Genomic DNA, 20,555 nt, shown 5'->3' with positions numbered 1-20,555 from the left:
TGGCATTCTCTGGTGGACCGGGGGTAAGGGGTGCCCGTCTGGTTGGGTCCTGAAGTCTGATGAACCGATCGCTTTTGATTCGAGATTCACTACTAGAAAAGTCTCAAATACCGACGGAATTTAGAGACGGATTTTTTTCCATCTCTGTTAGAGACGGATATTGAGACGGATTCTAACATGTAGAGACGGAGTTTGAATTTTAACTTTAGAGACGGATTTTAGAGACAGATTTTACCATCACAAAGATATTCCGTGACTAATTCCGTTTCTAACAGATCAATTTTTTTATTAATTTATTCAGAGACGGATACTAGAGACAGATACGATTCATATGAAGGGTTATCTCTTTCCAAGATCCACAAGGCTCCAAAATCAGATTTCACATATTTCACTTGGTTCCAAAATTTCCCCCCAATCTCATTTTCACAAAAACCTCAAATTAAAGAAGAAAACAAAACACATGATTTCCCTTTCTTTCATGTTCCCCAAATCAAACTTTTGAACCCTCTTTTGTTTCGACCCTTCCTCCCTCTTTTACCCCAAATCTAAGTCTAAAAATTTCTCTCCTTAGATCTAAAACTCTTCTTCTTCTCTCTTTCGATTCTTCTTTCCTCTGAAACATACACATGCATAAATGATTGGTTTCTCAAAGTTTCAGCCATGAGTTGTTGTCTCCATCAGGTTAGACCGCAACACTGTTCTTTATCACATTTTGGGTAAGTATTTAACCTATAATTGCTTCTAAATGTGAAAATACCCAAATTTTCAAAACCCAAATTCTCAATTTCATTCCAATCTCATGTTTTGCTTCTTTTTTTGGCTTATTACATCAATTTAAATTAGGATTCGTCCATTAGTAGCAGCAGAAGAGGGAAAGGAATTGGCAGAAGAGAGATGGCTAATGTTGTATGTTCTATTTTCCATAAATTTATTTTATGAAATTTGTATGGTTAATTTATACTTTGGGTGTTGGTTTTTATTTTTATATTCTTTGAATCTGTTTTCTGATGCTTCCATTTATTTTAGTCATAGAGAAGATAATTTGTATATACACATTTTAGTATCTTTAAGTAGCTAAGAACATCATAGCAAAGCAGAAAATAGTTATCTTTTGTTTAACATGTGATTCGATAATAGAAATAAATTGTTCCGAGTGAGTAATTAAACAAATACTGCAAGTAATAAAGTTCAGTGCAGTCAGTTGGGATACTAACTAAAATTAACATATGAGGTTCTTGAATTAAACTTTTCTTATATACTAGAAGATAGCTAAGAGCCACTTTATGTAAAAGTATGTATATATATTTTTCATGTGAGGTGTTGAATTAAACCTTTCTCATGTAATTGAAGGTTGTGTCCACAAATTTGCATATTTTTAGTCCAACTTCATAGTCAAGCACTAGTGATATTTTCATGTTGACATAAAAAATAAGTTAAACTGATAGCTTAGAAGTGGACTTCTATACATGGTAATTCATTATAATACTTTGTATAAGAGACTCTGGGTTCCAACTAGTTATTCTAGTTTAATGTTCTTATCATTGTATTGATGTATGCTTTATTTACCATATAATTTGAAGAAAATCTAAACTGGTCCTGAAATCCTCACAACAAGAATATTTAAGAGAAGGGCTAAACTTGTGAAATATTTGCAGTTTACTTAGTCTATAGTAAAGGCTTATTCATTAATTATTTTAAATTTCTATACTCTAAAGTTTTCAGCTTCGACAAGTAATTAAACAAGAGTGACTAGAGCTCACTATAATTTTTACACTTGGGGCATCTTGTTGCAGGTTGTCAATCTAACTCTTCAAATTCTTAAGCAGTGTTAGCTTTCTGGCACTTAGCACTTGTAAGTTAGAGAATTTCTAAATATAATAATATTCCATTGCTACTTTAATGTGATATTGTAGTTACAATTACATGTGCAACTTTGGTCCCTGTTTTCTATATGTCTATATTGTATTGAATTTGAAATGACATGTCTTTAGTTATATATTTTTTAATTGTTGTGTTTATCTTGTTCTCTGTTAGTGTGGTTTATGATTATCTAAGTTTTAGGTGTATCCTAACTTATTTTGTTCTTTCCATGCTTGCACTTCTTGTCTTGAATGTAGTTTATTAATTTAATGTCTTTTTCCATGGCAACAAATAATTTATCTCGTTGCTTGCTATTGTTTTGCAGGTATTGGAAATGGCATTCCTTTTGGCGTTGTAGGATTGGCTGTTTTGAATGTAATAATAGACAAGAGTGGGGTCCCATTTGAAAGAGTGCCTTAACGCACTCAAAGACAAATATAAATGTAAGGTTTCTTATTCTTTTTCCATCTAAGATTAATGCATAAGAAAACATTCATGAATTCATTCTAGAGAGAGCGACAGAATGGAGAACAAAAGGTTATAACTGAGATGAATTATGTTTACCAAAGAATCAGAATTTGTACGATGGAGCTGCACTTTTCTAATGGTGTTGCTATGACAACAATGTCTCTATTCAAAGCTATTGGATCTCCTATGAGTGGTAAAATGTTAGGAGTCTTACTCTAATTTCTTCTTCATTAGTTGAAATTTTTATCAAAATGCTTTTTTTATTACAATTAATATATATGCTAAAAAGTCATTCTGATCAGTTTCTTCTTCTAGTGATCTTTTTCATACATTTATTTAAATGTTAGGACATGAGTCAAAACCATTGACTATCTAGCCACATTCTTGTTTCTTTTATTCTTTTTCTACTTTTTGGTGGGTGGCTGTTTTCTCTTGTTGTTTCATTGTTGTGCATCTATTGTCTGGTTGCAGGTTTCAGAAGTGATGTGAGTGCGTGTTGCCTGTTTGTTTGGCTGTATAATAGGTCCGCTGCTATTTTTTCTGGTGCGCAATTACGTTCTGGTGGTGCCTGGCACAACTCTGTGTTTCTGGTGTATCGTTCAGAGAGGGTAATTTTCGTGGCTTTCGGCTCATTGTGTTTATTATTGTAGGACTTGTGTTTAAGGGCAATGTTTATTATTAAATTACACAAACCCACTTCTCTCATCGTTGTGGCTAATTTTTTACATGGGAAATTTGATTCCATGTAGGTTGGAGTGATAATAGAATTGAGAAGACCAAGTCTATGATTATTGATGAGGTCAGAAAGTTAAAACTATATTTTGTTTTAGTTCAACTTTAACATTAACTGCTCGTTAGTTTCATCAATTGTTATGGTATGACTTAATGGTTCAAGAGTAGAAATCTTGTTTGAATAAATTAGTTGAACTTAAGAATATAAGATGACTAAGATATCCTTTAATCCCTCAAAAAAAAAAAAAAAAGATATCCAATAAAGGATCCTGTTTTGTCACATTTTGATTCTACAACTTTAGCCTTTATAGTTGCCAAGTAGTTTATTACTTGCTAGTGTATATCTCTGGACATATAGCTTATGTATGTGTTGTTGTTGTTGTTACACTACTAGAACAGTCCAACTGTATATGCCAAAGAATATCTCTAGACAATTATGTTCATCGTTGTTTGTTTGTTTTCTTGAATTTGCTTTTGGCAGGGTATTGAAAATGACATTCCTTTTGGTATTGTTGCAACTATTGGTGAGATTGCAAAGGTCTTGACTCACTGAAATTACTTTAACAGCTTTGCTGGAAATATTGTTTGTACAGCTACTATGGTCTATACGATATCTAGAATGTGAACTATTAAGTTTAATTAAGATGGTGTAAATAAACAACGTATTGTATGATGTTAATTTAAATTCTATTAGATTATTATCTAAACTTAAGCAAATAAAGTTTATAAATTTTATATGCAGGCTTACACCTATATATTATTATATAGGTGCCAAATTACCAACATGAAAATTAGTTTTAAGCTAAAATTATTATTTTTTTTAAAATATATTTTTATTAGAGATGGAATTTGGTCCGTCTCTACAGAGACGGAATTATTTGTGTTAAGAGACGGATGTTATTTCTTCAATTTTTAGATGGTAGCGACGGATTATAGTGGATAGAGACGGATTTCTTCCGTGGCCATTAGAGACGGAATATACAATCCGTCTCTAAATAGCTTAGAGACCGAGGAATCAACGACAGACCTTGAACCGTCTCTAATTCCGTCTCTGATCTGTTTAGTGACGGAAATTCATTGATTTAGAGACGGATTTTGCCCGTCACTGTATTCAATTTTTCTAGTAGTGATTGGGAGTCAGTTCTTTGGCTCAAGTTTAGTTATGGGCTTTTATGGTGTTCTTTCGGTGGTCCGGAGGTTGTGAGGTGGTGGAAGTTGATTGATCTTTAGAATAGTGACTCAGCTTAGGGGATGCGACTGGAGTGTTTCATTTAAAAGGGGTTATTTTGGGTTGAGTAGTGGCAATGGGTGGTTATGGATTTTGTTTTTTCCGTGGGGGTTTAGTGAGGGGGTTTGTTTTAAGTGGTGATGTTGTAGGGGTTTTTTATGGTGTTCCGCCTATATATGGCGCTTTTCATTTATATTTTCTATTTCATCGGTCTCTGTTCGTCTTGAGCAGGGATCTGATTTTTAATAAAATTTGCTGATTCAAAAAAGAAAAAAAATGCGTGGTTGAGATTTTATTGGATCTTTTAGTTGCAAAAGAGAATCTATAAATCTAGTTTCATTATTAAGAGCAGTTTTTTAAAATTTTCAATATAATGAAATGATTTTAGAATTTCTTAAAATATCATTTAGATTTTGAAATTGGTCATTCCATTTCCAATCACCAATTTATAATTAAAAATAATAACGGAAAAGTAAAGAAAAGAGAGATAATCATTTTGAGGAATGATTGATTTTCTGGAACAGACGAGGTATTAGAATTAGAACCTTCGTTCTTTCACTTTCATTCAATTAGGTATATTTCTATATCATACTAAGCCTAAAAATAAAAAATTGAGACTTTACTTCAAAAAATAAAAAATTGAGACTTAATCTGGACGGTATCAGACATAGAGTTGAATAAAAATGAGATATGACAAAGACATAGTAAACATGCGTGCGGATTCTCAGCTACAAATTATCTACGCAATTCTACTACAATATGTAAACCGTTTGATTCATATAATCACTACGGTCGAAAGCTTCTTTAATATATAAATTAATTAAAAAAATTGACATGATCTTTAATTAAAATGCGCACACGAAGTTACAGTTTTTTTCCCAATCATTTTGCTCAATATGTTGATGTGTCACTCTTTTGTTTCACCTTCACTTATTGAACATATTCTCCACACCCTTAGTATAACGGTTCGTTTTTCGTTAGAATTATTTTATTTATTTATTATGTGTGCTTATATGTGCTTGTATATGATTATTTATCTTTGTGTGTATTTTATTTAAGATTAGTGGATTTTGACTTAAGAAGAGTATTTTAGTCATTTTAAACTCATGGGTATTTGGGCATTTGGCGAGCAAGGGTGAATTATGTCATTTGGTTACGAGAGTTATTTTTAGTACTTTAAGTGGGAATAATTATTTTTACTAAGTTACTAGTGAGTTATGGTAATTACTTTAGAGACGGTAACTATTCGTTATTTTGACGGTTTAAGTGTGTAGTAACTTGGTAATTAGTTGGTAAGAATATTGAGCCCATTAAGACAACTAGAGATTGAGCTCATTTGAGTAGTGACTATATAAACACTAGTCTTGTGAGAAAATTAGGTCATTATCTTCATTCACTCATTTTTACAAAACATTTTGAGATAGAGATAGAGAGAGAAAGTGGATCTAGAGGAGAAAGGAAGAGCTAGAGAGAGAAAGCTTGAGATTGGTAGCTAGGAACTAAATTGAAGTTAGGAATTGGAATCTTGAAGAACTAGATGTAAGGGGGGTAGTCTCTTTTCACTAATTAAGCTATAATCTCTTAATTTCACTTATGGGTTTAAGTGCTTTTGTGATAATTGTGGCTTTTTGTGGTTTTGAATGATAAAATTTGTGCTCCTATTTCATGTGAAATTGTGGGTATGATAAACTTAATGAAATTGTTGTGTTTAAGAGCTTAAACTTCATAGTTGTTGTTGTTGAGTTGTTTTGATGAATTTTGATTATTTGCGTATAAATCATGAATTGATGTGGGATTGTTGTTGAAACATGTTTGAATTCACTTCATTAATGTTTGTTTATGTTCGTGTGTTGATGGGATTTGGATTGGTGTGGTTGTTTTTGAAGTTTGAATGAAAAATGAGAAAATAGTGGTTTTTGGTGAAAATGAACTAGATGATGATTTTGAGATGAATTGGTGTTATAATCTGATATTTGTTGTTGATTTAAATGCATTTTTATGTCTGTAATCAAGTGTATAAGTTTTGGGGTCGAATTTGGGGTCAAAGGGATGAAAATTGGGGGTTTGGAGTGAAAGATGGCATATTTGCGTAATGGAATAGGCAGAACAGGGGAACTGTTATGGAGAAAACTCGCTTGAAGCGAGTTGTTCAGTGACAGCACCCCTTGTTTTGGGTGTTCCAGGCTTTAGGGGATCGATCTGGACCATCAAAACTGATTATTTTGATGTAATTAAATGCATTTGAGCCTTCTAAACCTTTTGGAAACATCAATTGAGTTAGATTGAACTTGGTTTTGTGAATCGTACCATAAACTTTTTGAAAATGGTTCAAGAACATGAAATTTTCGAAAATTCGTTTTCTCAAGGAAAAAGGGTATGACTAGGATTGTATAGTATTGTTATGATTTATGAAAATGTTTTGGATGGGAATCATGAACTTTGACTTGGTTTTGCTTTGAAAACTTGAATTCTTTGAAAAACAGCGAAATTCATTTAACTTAGATGAATGAATTTTGGTATTTGTTGGAATTAGCCTATGAAACGTATATGTATATGTGTTATCATGGTTTTTGGGTGCCAAGCCATTAATTGGACTTGAACCTTTTGACCGTTGATATCTCTCTTTTTTCTTGGGAAGGGTAAAAGGAGAAAAACCCTTAAAGAGTTCTAGATTCGGGGGTCGGTTTTACTACGGGAAGGTGTTAGGCACCCGGAGTAACTATAGTCCTCTATAGGAGCCGTTTTCCTAAGTCTATATTCACGCTTATTTTTACTTACTTTTGAAAATGGGAGGTTTATTTAGTTAAGAATGGGGGGAGAGAAGTTGTAAGACTTGATTTTTATTTCGGCTTGGATGAGTTTTGACTCATTGCCTACGTACCGTTTTACGGGATCAAAACCGGCGTAGTTCTTGCTAAAAAGACTTGTTTTTGTTTTAATTGTTTGATTTTAAGTTTTGAAAAAAAAGTTTTGAAGAAGGAGATTGGGAGGCTTCATGAGCATTAGATTTAGCAAAAAAAGCGAGGTTTGATTAGTGATTAGAAAGGAAGTCTAAATGATTAAGATGGATTGAATTTTTCTTAAGAAAAAAAAGAAAGGAAAAAAATGAAGTGTTGACTTCATATTTATTATGAAAATTTTTGAAGTGAAGTTCAATTGTTTTTTTTTTGGAAAAAGGATGGATTTTCTCTAAGTGTTTAAAACCTAAACGCTTGTCTAACCATACAATCCTATGCATACATCTAAGGTGAGTGTGTGCGTGTCGGTGCGCCATAGTGTCCATAGTCCATATTACAACATTTCCTAAATACATTCTATGGCCCCTTTGCCAAGCTACAAACCAATGATAACAAATTACATTACCAAATGAATTAAAACTTGTAAAAAAAATAAAATAAATGCTAAGCTAAAGAAAGTGGAGAGAGTGGTGGAATGCTATGAAAGGTATGGCACATGAGATGAAATGGTTAGTAATCATAAAGCACACAATAGTAGGAAGTAATCAAAAGGAAATGCATAAAAATGGCAAAGAAAAGGTAATAAAGTGGCAATGAACCTAAAAACTTTGATGTGATACCTAAAGGTGCTTGCAACCCATAATCATCACATCATGGCAATTTTGCAAGAAATTTGGTTTCGAGCCATGACATGAAATTAATGGAAACATATGCAAGCAAGGTATCACACCAAATTCATAGAGAAATTTGACACTTTATTCTCTAAAACAAACATTTGTTGCTTGTAAAACAAGAAATCCATAAAATCATATTCAAAACAGCAAAAAAAAGCACATGTCCGAGGCATATTCATCATAAGATATGGTATCATTTATTCATAACACATATCAAAGTATCAAGAACAAAAACATAGCAAAAAGTATACCAAAAGTGTAAAAACACATGGAAATTTGTTCATGCCATTTTGATATTTTTTACATGCAGGAAAACACCATAAAAATGCCAAAAATGTACCAAGAAACAACTAGGATTTTTTTAGAAATTTTGTAAACAAGAATGAGCAGGCCACAGGTGCAAATAGCAAAGAAAATGGTGCAAGCAGCAAAAGAAGCAAAAAAACGTACAACAGAAGGCCCAGCCCAAAACCAGAGGAAACGGATCTCACAGGGATACTCAGGGACCGTTGGATTGATCCAAGGTCCCAAACCCTAGATCTAAGGGCTCACAACGCAGGGGATTGGACCGGTCTTGAACCGGTCCGGTCTAGCGCCCTATATAAAACCCTAACGCGCCGGTTTTTTCATTTGTCACACACCTTTCTCTCTCTAACTCTTCTCTCTTCTCTCATCTCTCTCTAAACCCTCACCGCCGGTGAGGATGAAGCCACGGCGGAGACCTTGAAGGTCCGCCGGAAGCTTCATCTTCTCCGGCGCGCCTAAACCACTCCGGTGACCTAATTTTCCAGAACTTCAAAGTTTCTACATCAAACGATTCGCCTTCTTACCCTAAACACGAATCCGGCATTTGTTTTTTTGAAAACGGCTTGGAACGACGTAGATCTTGAAAAAGCTTTTACGGTTTTGAAATGATTTTTGATTTTTTTGAATGAGATCATTTAGGTCTTTAAAGATCTACATCGTTTCGTCGTTTGATTACCTTTTGACGCCTGTTTTCGCTTTCAAAACGTTGATCCTTACGGATCTAGATTTTGATGTTTACGGTTATGGTTTTCTTTGAATTCTGGAACCTTTGGATCTGTTTTGCTTGCGTGATTTTTAGGTTTAACAGTGATATTGCTTTTGAAAAAGAGTATGAGTTTTACCTAAGGTTTTGGTTGAAACCTTTAATGGAGGAAAACCTTTGGGAAAAACTTGAATGTTCTTGACGGTTTTGATGATTTTGCTTGCTTTTGGACCGAAAATAAATCGGTTTACCGGTTCATCTTCATCTTCTCTGATTCTTTCTCTGCTTCTCTGTGATTACGTGCTTGAGCTTGCTTCAACGTTTTTTGAATCTGCGTGAAAAATCCCTATGATCAGTGCTTGAGCTTGCTTCAATGTGAGCTCGCACTTTGAATTGTAGGGGAAATCTTCAATCCGGTGATGAAGATTCACACGAATCTCTGAGGATTGATGTGAAAATCAATGAATTTGTGTATGAATTTGGTTCTGGAAATCTTAGGGTTCTTGTGTTCTTGGTGATTTCTCTGTGATTTTCTTGGTTTGATCTAACTGACAAGAAAGAGAAAAATTGAATCTGTTTTGGTGAAGTGGCGTGTAATCCATGGCTTTGATTCTGACTCAATGCTTATATAGTTGACATGTGTACACTTGAGCCAATGAAAATGTGACACCTGGATTTGTATGGAAATGGCACGGCCTGGACCTGAAAAATGAACTTTGGACTTTTCTGCAAAAAATAAAACTTCAAGGACTAAACTGCAATTTGACAAAAAAGACTGAAATGAAAATTAAAAAAAGGTGGACTGAACTGCAATTTTGGAACTCTTTGAGGACAAAAATGCAAAAATAATAAAAACACTAAAAATTAAAATAAAATTGGTAATTTGACCAAACGTAAAGCGAAACAAAAAATAAAATTGACAAAACGGACTAAAACGAACCAATGGCCCAAATGAGGTACTTCAAAGTAACCTCCCCATGCCAAAATTTTATGTGAAATGACCAAAATGCCCCTAGGGCTAAAAACGACCTAAACAGATTCAAATTGACCTGACACTGACTCAGACGCGAATTTGAAATGAATTTAAACAGGGTTTACTGATGAAATGTTAAAAATGAATCTGAAAAGACTCAGAGACAGTCACAAGGATGAAAATGGGTCCCACTGCAGGAAATGACCAAAATACCCTTCTGTATGACTTTTGCAAATTTTGAAATAAACTGTAGAAAAAGCAATGTAATGATTCAGAGACACTTTTGAATGACTTATAAGACAAGTAAAGACATTTTGAAAGGTTTTATGCAAGAAAAACATAGGTAAAATTGTGATTAAAAATACTGCGAGGCAGAGACAAATTGAACCGTGCAGTTGAAATTTGATAATTGACAAAGTTTGAAATGAAATTGGGCCCAGTATTTTTAGGTCCAAAAACAGGGTATAACAGCTGCCCCTATTTAAGTTTCTTTGTCTGGAGAGTCAAGAGACGGAGTCTTTGGCTTGACAGGACGAAGATACTTAAATATTAGCATTTGCACTGTGTTTGGACGTAAAAATACGCCTACCCATATTCAAATAATATGCATGCCATGCATCATTTGGATTATGGATGCAAGACCTCATGGGGATTGGAATTAACAAAATATGTCGTATCCATTGCGGGATTGGTAGACATTGACAAAGATAGTGAATAGCAGAGTAACGGGAAACTAGAAACAAGTTGGACAGGTACAAGCTGTTCTTGGATTCGAACTAGCCACTTGACCGGGAATGAAACAAACAGACAACTGCGAGTTGTTCTTATGGATTCGAACTGGTCACTTCACAGGGGATAGAGGTTACTGGACAAACATGAGTTGTTCTTATGGATTCGAACTGGTAACTCACTTGGGTATATTGGAAAGTGCGAGTTGTTCTTATGGATTTGAACTGGTGACCCGACTGGGAAAAAAAGAAAATTGGCAAGTACGAGTTGTTCTTACGGATTCGAACTGGTGACTCGACTGAAAACATGTAAAATTGGCAGGTACGAGTTGTTCTTAAGGATTCGAACTGGTTACTCGACTGAAAGCAAGGCAAAAAGACAGGTGCGAGCTTGTTCTTGGATGCGAACTGGTTACTCCACCGACAGAAACAGATAGCCAGGTACAAGCTGCTCTTGGATTGAGCTAGGCACTCGACCGATAACATTGAAAAGTAAACGGGTACAAGTCGTTCTTGGATGCGAACTAGTAACTTGACCAAACAGAAACACATTCACTGGGGATTGGTTTGTTGACAAAATATAGATTGAGATTGACTTGACGTCGATTTGAATTGAAAGATAAAAATTGACTGATATTATTGGCTCACAAGGTTTTGACAGAGAACCTGACATGAGTATTGAATTGAGACTGATGTTGACATTGGAAATGCAATATGCATGGATGATATAACAATTTCATTAAATGCATGGGCACGTAATATGCATGATTATGCATGTATGAATGCTTGTAATGCATGACTGTTGGCATTTTGTAGGCACGACTTCACGGGGAAGACAAGATATCAGAGTATTGGGCACGTAGTGGCTCGTGCTATATTACACATTCTTGGAAATCCTCTTTGGAGATGACGTCGTTGGGAGACGTGTCGGAACCATAGCTGAGGGCAGGTAGCTATGCATCTTGCTGGGGATAGAATCTTGGAAGACCCGACCGGGGAAAACGCCGTTGTGCTGGGCATTTCAGCGCTGGGTATGTTGTAGACATTGCATCTGTGGTCAATGCTTTTGCATGTTATATTCTCATTTTCATTCATCATTTTTTTCATCCCATTTTTGCCTGGATCGCCCTTTCGGGTTTTCGATCCACCGGGGAAATAAGTTCTTTTCAATGCCCCATTTTTGCCTGAACTGCCCTTTCGGGTTGTCAATCCAGCGGGGTGCTCATTTTTGCCTAAGCCGCCCTTTCGAGTTTTCGACTTAGCGAGCCTTTTCATTTTCATGCATTTTCATTCTGTTTTTTCATTCTTGCCATTGACCACAGACTATCCTGGAGGAGAACCTGCTTGTAGCATATATTGAAATAGACATTCACATACCCTCGCTCATGCATGTTTCATTTGATTGTACCCTGTTGCTCGGGTTTGCTTTTCAAAATAGACAAAAGGTTTTCAATTTTCAAAATGTTTGTTTCAAGCATTGTCATTATCAAAATAGAAAGAAAATGTTTTTGTATATAGCTTTGAAAGTAAAAAGAAAACAGAGTTTCAAACAAAAGCGCAGTCTCAAATTGATGTATAAGAGTGGTGGTCAGCCGAAGGCATGACTCCACGGATTCACAAAGCTTGGAAAATGGTAATTTTATTGGTTGGTGGTACATTGAACACAGCAATCATTACATTTCCTGGGAACTTTGAATCCACAAGTACAGAAGCTTTTTGATGAAGACGGTCATTAACAGCTGCAGATGCCCCCCAAGGGGGACGGTGGTTAGCCAGATATAGTTACTTGCCTTTTGTTTCAATCTCATTTTTGCATGAACCGCCCTTCCGGGTTTTCGGCTCATCGAGACGCTCATTCTTGCCTGAGTTGCGTACAATCTCAGCGAGCTTTTCATATTTGTTTTTTTGTCCCTTATTTTGCCTGGACCGCCCTTTCGGGTTTTCGATCCACCGGGAAGCGCATTTTTGCCTAGGCCGCCCTTTCGGGTTTTCGACCTACCACGCTGTTCTTTTCATATTTCTAGGCAAAGTATTTCTTGACTATATCGGCATTCACTGGATTTGGAAGTTCTACACCATCCATGTGTGTAAGGATTAAAGCACCACCGGAGAAGGCCTTCTTGACAACATAAGGACCTTCATAGTTAGGCGTCCACTTGCCCCTTGGGTCGGGTTGCTGGCTTATCCTCCTTTTCAATACAAGTTCCCCTACCTTGAATTCTCGGGGATGGACTTTCTTATCAAAAGCAGTCTTCATTCTTACTTGATATGACTGTCCACGAGCCATGGCATCCATACGTTTTTCCTCAATCAAATTCAACTGATCATACCGGCTCTGGCACCATTCAGCCTCTGATAACTTTGCTTCCATGATCACACGGAGAGATGGGATCTCCACTTCCAAAGGAAGAACTGCTTCCATACCATATACAAGAGAGAAAGGGGTTGCCCCGGTTGAACTGCGCACGGTAGTACGGTATCCATGCAGAGCATAGGGTAACATCTCATGCCAGTCCTTGTAAGTGGTTACCATCTTCTGGACAATTCTCTTGATATTCTTGTTGGCGGCCTCAACTGCACCATTCATCTGAGGTCTATAGGGAGAAGAGTTATGGTGCTCAATTTTGAATTCTTCACAAAGAGCTTGCACCACATTGTTGTTCAGGTTGGTACCATTGTCAGTAATAATCTTGCTGGGAACACCATATCGACAGATGATGTTGTTCTTGATGAACTTAGCTACCACTTGCTTGGTCACATTGGTATAAGATGCTGCTTCAACCCACTTGGTGAAGTAGTCAATTGCCACTAAGATGAAACGATGACCATTTGAAGCCTTTGGTTCAATTCTTCCAATCATGTCGATACCCCACATTGAGAACGGCCATGGGGATGACATAACGTTGAGAGCGTGCGGAGGCACATGAATCTTATCAGCATAGATTTGACATTTGTGGCATTTCCTGGCGTATTGGTAGCAATCATGCTCCATGGCCATCCAGTAGTAACCTGCCCGTAGCAACTTTCTTGACATAGTATGCCCTGTAGCATGGGTCCCGAAGGTACCGTCATGTACATCATGCATTAACTGCTCTGCTTCGTGTTCATCAACACATCTTAGCAATACCATGTCATAGTTCCTCTTGTACAGAATATCTCCATCTAACAGGAATCTACCGGCCAATCTTCTCAGGGTCTTCTTATCTTGTTTGGAAGCACCCGGCGGATACTCACGGCTCAGCAAGAACTGCTTGATGTCATAGTACCAAGGTCTATAGTCAACCCCATTTTCACCAGCCTGATCGATCACATCCCCAATAGCAAACACATGCGAAGGTCTTTCAAGGCGTTGCACTTTGATTAATGGCACATCATTCCAATGGTTTACTCGAAACATGGAAGATAGAGTAGCAAGAGCATCAGCCATTTGGTTCTCATCACGAGGAATATGGTGCAGCTCAACCTTTGTAAAATATGTCAGAAGACGTCTCGCATAATCACGATAAGGAATCAAATTAGCATGGTGTGTCTCCCATTCACCCTTTATCTGATTGATGACGAGCGCAGAATCTCCATAGATGTCGAGGTGCTTGATTCTCATGTCAATTGCTTCCTCGATCCCGAAGATGCATGCTTCATACTCAGCCATGTTGTTGGTACATTCGAACAGAATTCGAGCGGTGAAAGGAATGTGATGCCCCTGCGGGGATACAATGACTGCCCCAATTCCCTTACCATAAGCATTGACAGCACCATCAAAGACTAAACCCCACTTGCTATTGGGATCTGGACCTTCATTAATCAACGGTTCTTCACAGTCTTTGGATTTCAAATACATGATCTCTTCATCAGGGAAGTCGAATTCAATTGGTTGATAGTCATCAAGAGGTTGATAAGCAAGGTGATCGGCGAGAATGCTACCTTTGATTGCCTTTTGAGTTTTGAACACAATATCATATTCAGACAAAAGCATCTGCCAGCGTGCAATCTTTCCAGTAACAGCAGCTTTCTCAAAGATATACTTGATCGGATCCATTCTGGATATCAACCAAGTTGTATGATTCACCAAATAATGACGCAGGCGTTTGGCAGCCCAAGCTAGAGCACAACAAGTCTTCTCAAGCATTGTATACCGAGTTTCACAATCGGTGAACTTCTTGCTTAGATAGTAGATAGCGTGCTCTTTCTTTCCAGTTTCATCTTGTTGACCAAGCACGCATCCCATGGATTCATCAAATACTGCCAAATACATAATCAAAGGCCTTCCTTCCACGGGTGGGACAAGGATAGGTGGTTCCAGCAGGTAATTCTTGATGCTATCAAAAGCTTCTTGGCATTCATCATTCCATACAACAGGCTGGTTCTTTCTAAGTAGCTTGAAGATCGGCCCGCAGGTTGCAGTCATATGAGATATGAATCGGGAGATGTAATTCAAACGTCCCAAGAAACCTCTGACTTGCTTCTCTGTCTGTGGAGCCGGCATTTCTCGGATGGCCCGGACTTTATCAGGATCGACTTCAATGCCCTTTTGGCTGACAATGAAGCCTAATAACTTTCCAGACCTGACACCGAATGTACATTTGTTGGGATTCAATCGCAGCTTGTATTTTCTCAACCTTTCAAACATCTTTGTTAAATATTCAACATGCTGCTCCTCATCTGCTGACTTCACAATCATGTCATCCACATATACCTCAACTTCTTTGTGAATCATGTCATGAAACAGAGTGGTCATCCCCCTTTGGTAGGTAGCACCAGCATTGATTAGGCCGAACGGCATCACTTTGTAGCAGAAAGTACCCCATGGAGTGATAAAAGACGTCTTTTCTCTGTCTTCAGGAGACATCTTGATCTGATTATAACCGGAAAAACCGTCCATGAAGGAGAACACCTTAGATTGAGCAGTATTATCAACAAGCACATCAATATGAGGTAATGGAAAGTTGTCTTTCGGACTGGCTTTGTTCAAGTCCCTGAAGTCAACACACATCCGGACCTTACCATCCTTCTTTGGCACAGGCACAATATTGGCAACCCATTCGGGATACTCAACTGTCATGAGGAAACCCGCATCAATCTGCTTTTGAACTTCATTCTTGATCTTGAGAGCCATATCAGGATGAGTCCTTCTCAATTTCTGCCTGACGGGAGGACATTCAGGCTTGGTAGGGATCCGATGCTCCACAATCATAGGGTCTAGACCTGGCATATCTTCATAGGACCATGCAAAAATATCCGGATATTCCCGGAGGAGTTGGATGATCTTCTGTTTAACCCCTTCCTCTAGAGTAGCACCAATCTTGATTTCTTGCTTGTTTTCCTCGGTACCTATGTTGATAAGCTCAATCTCTTCTTGGTGAGGCTGAATGGCTTTCTTTTCTTGCTCAAGTAACCGAGTAATCTCATATGGTACGTCATCACCTTCCTCATCTTTGGCTTCATACACAGGGAATTCAAAACTTGGAGGAACCGTATGATTACTGTGTTCAACGGGTTTATTATGGTTCAACCTGCATATAATGATTGGATGATTTTAGAAAGGGTTTTTTTTTCATGCAGATTTTTGAAATTAATAAGAAAATACAGACGTTTTGGTTTTTTCTGGCATTACCATTGTTTCCAAGGGAAAAAACACTAAAAAAAGTAGTCGTGGAAGAAACGACAAAATTTTATTAATCAACGGCAATGCCGAAACAAACATGCCCTTACAGAAAACATTACTCTCGCTTTGGGCAGAGCAAGAGGATTGTTATTTTGAAAACAAAGCATTAAAGCAACAAGACACATTACTCAGAAACATGCATGATTGAAGGAATGTCAATGGCATCCCAATTTGTCGCAATGCCTCCTGGTGTAACAAATACAGGCCTGAGACCAGATCCAGTGGCTTCTTCAGAGATAGCATTAACAAACCCAGCACTGTGGAAGACTCCCGAGGAAGCTCTTGATGACGGGGAGAACCCGAGACCTTCTTTACGCTTGTTCTCACAGAGCTGTATCACCTTGCCCCAGCCGGCAGTCTGACCTTCTTGAATGGCTCTCTGAGCATCCTTCAATGAAGCCATAGCAGCCCCAGCTTCCTTAGACTCTGCACCTTCAATGGTCAAACCCTGGAACGCAGTCCCTTCAGCAGACCCTGCTTCAATACAAGAAAAAGAAGACAATTGGCTGACTAAGTATGCTTCTTCACCATGGATTGTAACGAGTTTTCCATTCTTCACAAATTTCAACTTCTGATGTAAGGTGGAAGTAACCGCACCTGCATCGTGTATCCATGGTCTTCCCAGCAGGCAACTGTAGGATGCATTAATGTCCATCACCTGGAAAGTAACCAAGAAATTCTCAGGGCCAATGGTTATCGGCAAGTCTATCTCTCCCAGCACATTCTTTCGAGATCCATCAAAAGCTTTGACCAAGAAAGTACTTCTCCTCAACGGGGTCCCACGGTAGCTCAACTGATCTAGAGTCGTCTTGGGCATTACATTGAGAGAGGAACCGGTATCCACCAACACATTTGATATCATGTCTGATTTACAATTCACCGAGATGTGTAAAGCCAGATTGTGACTCTTTCCCACTTCCGGCAACTCTTCTTCACTAAACCAGAGGTTGTTGTAAGCAGTAATATTTCCCACTATGCCACCGAAACGATCTACCGTAACTTCGTGGTCAACATATGCCTGCTCCAGCACTTTCAACAAGGTATTCCTGTGAGCCTCGGAGCTCAAGAGCAATGACAATACAGATATCTTTGAAGGAGTCTGCAGCAATTGATCAACGATCTTGTAGTCGCTCCTCTTTATTATTCTCAGAATCTCATCTAAATTCGAATCCTCTATAGATTTGCCTGGCTGATTCATATCTGTAGCAATGGGTGAAACAACGGTTGGAGTTGCTTCTTCAACTTGTGGAGCGATTGGCGTAGCTACCTTCTTCTGAAATAACGGCGGACGGACTTTCCCGCTTCTTAGCGCTGCAGAAGTCCCTTCGGCAATGTTGCTTACTGTGGCAAAGGAGGCTAGAGGCACCTCTACTCCATTTTCTATCATAGTAGCATTGTACTTGTATGGCACTGCTTTGTCCGAAACATAAGGAATTGGTCCTGGCAACCTTATCACCAAAGGCTCAGCATTCTTCTTCAAAGGTACACTCTTGACAGGCGGATCGTGAAAGACCGGCACAATCACGCAAACATCACTGACAGTCAGAAGATTATCATTCATCAAGCTTTGGATGTCGTCTTGAACAGTATAGCAACCCAAAGGATCACGGAGACATCCCAGACACTTGGCATGATCATGATTAAACAGAGAAGCTTTGCACAGCTTGATGTGTAGAGGTACCAGAGGAGTTGCGACGTTGCGGACATCAAGTCTAGGAACTTCCTCACACATTTCAATCATATTCACAGCGGCATGATTTGGAAGAGGATTGTCAAGGACATGTGGAACATTATTCTCAAAAGTCAGCTTTCCCTGATCAATGAGCTTCTTCACGATATACTTCAAAGCATAACACCCCTCGACATCATGACCTAAGGCACCTTGATGAAAATCACATTTAAGATCAGAGCGGAACCTTGGAGGTAAAGGGTCCGGTGGAGGCTTGCCTTGCCTAGTCGTACAATGTCCTCTCTGGAGTAGAGTTGGAAGAAGTTCTGCATACAACATTGGTATAGGAGGAAAAGTAGGCCTAGCTTGCTGATTTTGTTGTTGTTGTTGAACCGGCAACTGTTGTTTCATCTGTTGAGCAATTGCATTGACGGGCACTTGAGGTTGACCCGGTGGCAGAGGGTACTGATGATAAAACGGCGGGAAGAAAGGATGCTGAGAATACGGCATATATGGGTATGGCGGAGGCATTTGAGCTGCATTGATGGGAGCAACAGTAGCCATTGATTGACCGGCTCCAGCTGACACCATCCCCACTTCCGTTTCTTTTTTCTTGTGGTGTCCATTACCATACCTCTTCGATGCACTCGTAGAAGATTCAGCTTTCTCAAACACAATGATTCCATCCCTGACTGCTTCCTCAAGACGGGTTCCCATAGTGACCATCTCCGAAAAGTTGTTCGGGGCAGCGATGATCATCCTCTCAACATAATCTTTCTTCAACGTCTTTAAGAACGTCTGGGTCATTTCTTCCTCATCTAAAGCAGGAGTGATACGGGCAGCCGCCCCTCTCCACCTTTGCGCATATTCACGGAAACTTTCCTCCTTCTTCTGAGATAGGGACCTGAGAAACTCCCTATTTGGCCTCAGTCGAGTGTTAAACCCATAATGGCTCTTGAAAGCGGTGGCTAACTCATCAAAGGTATGGATGTCATTCTTACTCAAACTAGTATACCACTCTGCGGCATCCTCCATCAGACTATCTTGAAAACAGTGGATCATAAGGGAATCATTGTCTTTGTAATTGCCCATCTTCCGGACGTATTTGATGATGTGATTTTGAGGACAAGTTAGCCCGTTGTACCGGTCGAAGTCCGGAATCTTGAACTTTTTAGGGACATCCACTTTTGACACTAAGCAAAGGTCTTGAGTTTTGACAGAGTCTGCACTCCCTCGATTGGCCTGGATTTCGTGACGGAGTTCTTTAGCAAGTTCCTCCATCATCTCTTCCATAGTCTTGGTTACGGGGATGCTTCTGTGCTGTGTGTTGGTGTTAATACCTTGAGGCAGAGTGTGTACCAGAGGCTCAGTGACGGCTACTGTTGTTTGTGGCAAAGTAGCAATGACGGAGGCGGCATTTGTTGCCGGGATCAAAACATTGTTAGCAGTGCCCGAGGTACTTGCTGTAGCGACGGGAGTGAAGAACGGTGGAAGCCCATACGGAAACCCCACTGGCATAGTAAAGCGATTGTCTGCAGAAGTGGTAGGGAGCACGCTTGTAGTTACTGGTGCAGCTGTGGTTGTAGGGATAGCTGTAGCTGATTGCTCTTGAGCAGCTAGTAGAGCAGTCATGACGTCATTAGCTTTAGCCAATTCCTCCTTTAGAGAGGCTACCTCGGTGCGAAGCTGAGCGTTCTCTTCTTCCATAGCCCTTTTCTTTCTTCTGTATTCTCTGGTTCGATCAATTCTATCTGGTTCGTAAACTCTCTGAGCACGAGCCACCTTTCACACTGCGGCAGAGGAACCAGGAGATAGTGAGCACTTGGAAGCCTTTGTGACCAATGCATGATGCATATGATGCATGATATGCAAATGCGAATGCAAAAGACTTATTTTTTTATCGAAGGATTTTAAAACAAATTAGAAATCTTGCAAATAAACAAAATTACACAACATTTTCAACAAGGTAAACAAATAGAGCTCTCAAGCATAGGAAGTAGTCGGAAGATCATCGGACTCGGAATCTGAATCACAGTATCTGTCAAAGAAGTCTCGTCGTCCTCGGGCTCTCTTGGAATCCCTCATAAGCAGCTCGTCTTTCTCTTCTAGTTCCCTCCGGGCCTTAGCTAGCTCTTTCTTCAACATCAGATTCTCATGAGTCTTCTGCTCATCTCTACCATCCAAAGTCATGATTAGATTCTCGGCTTGATTGTACCGAGCTTTCCACACTTGCTTCTCACGACTCTCCATAGCTAGATGCTCCTGATACATATCCTGAGTCGCGGGGAGTAGAGGTAGAGGCATAGATGGAGTAGACGAAGACACGTATCTCATAGCTGGATAAGGCATACCAATCTCCTCAGCTCGATCTATCACCCACTGAGTATAAGCCTCATGAGCGACACCGGATCTCACACCTAGATGCTTCACACTCTTCCTTCGGACCTTAGACCAAGCATCCATGAAAGCTTTCCTTTGTCCGGTAGGAGCATTCGCGTAGAAGAAGAACTCTGGAGATGTAGCAAGATTAATGGGCTTCGATTTCATAGGGAAACCGAACTGTCTCATAGCAAGCTCGGGGTTGTAGTTGATTCC

The 20,555-nt window shown here is 38.8% G+C and overlaps 1 long non-coding RNA gene across 5 annotated transcripts; it reads left to right on the top strand.

The window, feature by feature from the left end:
• Nucleotides 1-304: 304 nt before the first annotated feature.
• LOC11412070 (uncharacterized) lies at nt 305-3,800 on the top strand. Of its 5 annotated transcripts, none has more exons than XR_003011200.2 (7): nt 305-716; nt 844-906; nt 1,794-1,852; nt 2,186-2,528; nt 2,800-2,936; nt 3,078-3,127; nt 3,542-3,800. It is a non-coding gene; the product is annotated as an uncharacterized lncRNA (long non-coding RNA). The 5 variants fall into 5 exon arrangements; XR_005645624.1 differs by having other exon boundaries at nt 306-681; nt 3,542-3,798; XR_005645626.1 differs by lacking the exon at nt 1,794-1,852 and having other exon boundaries at nt 306-716; nt 3,542-3,799.
• The last annotated feature ends 16,755 nt before the right edge of the window (nt 3,801-20,555 follow it).

Source organism: Medicago truncatula, chromosome 4 (assembly GCF_003473485.1).
Source record: "Medicago truncatula cultivar Jemalong A17 chromosome 4, MtrunA17r5.0-ANR, whole genome shotgun sequence".
Lineage (NCBI taxonomy): Eukaryota > Viridiplantae > Streptophyta > Magnoliopsida > Fabales > Fabaceae > Medicago > Medicago truncatula.
This window is presented reverse-complemented; position numbering and strand designations above follow the sequence as displayed.